The following is a 1,233-nucleotide window of genomic DNA, read 5'->3' on the forward strand; positions in this document are numbered from 1 at the left end:
TATAGGCAAATCGCTCACGCAGTCGTACTAGGGCGCGGCTACGGGTCGGGAGATAGGCCAAGAAAATTGAGATCCCGAGTGACACGTGCTTTGCGTTTTCTTATTTATTTATTTTTTCCGATATTTGCCGCGTTGTTGGGTAAGTCAACGAAACTACCTAGAGAAACTCTCAAAGGAACCCTGCAAACAGGCTACACCAGAGCTACCCTCAACCTGACTAAGTTAAAACACGAAGAAAACTCCGGCGTCGAGGCGGAGACCAAGCAAACCTGTATCCCACAAAGGCTTAACCCTCTTCCGGAGAGTCGGTTACTGTAGTTGGAGTACTATGCTAACTTGCCCCCAGGGATGATTATTTCTGACTTAGAGACCTGGAGTAATGAGAGAAAATCACTTAGGTAAGCCAGCACAGGCTCTGTCGTCAGCCAGCATGCTCTGTCTTGTTAATCACATCCCCTAGCCCATCCATGCAAAGGGTAATAATATCTGCCTTGCATACCCTTTTAGAGGAGGCAGGAGATTAAACAAAAGCATGTGAGAGCACTCTGCCGCATGTGAGACAGGAATATGAGGGCCCTGCCCTGACTTTTTTCATGCCTTTTGCAAATTTGACTGATACCTGAAGTGTAGAGAACTTGGCAGAACATCTAGATATGGCAGAAGGTCCCTACATTTATTCATTAGCCAAACTAATGTCTGAATAGTAATAATAACAACAATAATACCACCCCCACTTTGCCGAGAACAAACCACCCTTGACCCTGAGGGGACGGGACAAGAGGGGGTGCTCCAGCGTTTCAGTGGTGATGAGGACTTAGAATATAGTGGCTGCTTTGTTCATGTGGTGATGGGACTTAAATGCCACTGAGTGCACATTGTTTTCTTAAGAAGGTGGGAGAGACTGTATTCCTTAGAAAGAAGAAGGGATGGGAGGGGAAGGAGTTCAGGAACTGAAATCTATATGGGGATAGGAGAGCCTGTTTTCCTTCTGTCTGTCTTTTCCAATCTTCCATTCTAGAATTCTGTAATTTAAAAACTTCACTGTACTCTTGTAAGTTTTTTTCTCCCTTAATATTTGGAAATAGTAAAATGTTGGTAATATTCTTTCTGTCTTAATATTTGAAGAAGAATGCAGCATCAGGATTGGAGGAAGACTACCTGCGATATGCAAATGACACAACCGTCTTTGCTGAAATGGAAGGGGACTTGAAGCACTGAATGATGAAGATCAAA

The sequence above is a fragment of the Elephas maximus genome, chromosome 3, assembly GCF_024166365.1.
Source record: "Elephas maximus indicus isolate mEleMax1 chromosome 3, mEleMax1 primary haplotype, whole genome shotgun sequence".
Classification (NCBI taxonomy): Eukaryota; Metazoa; Chordata; class Mammalia; order Proboscidea; family Elephantidae; genus Elephas; species Elephas maximus.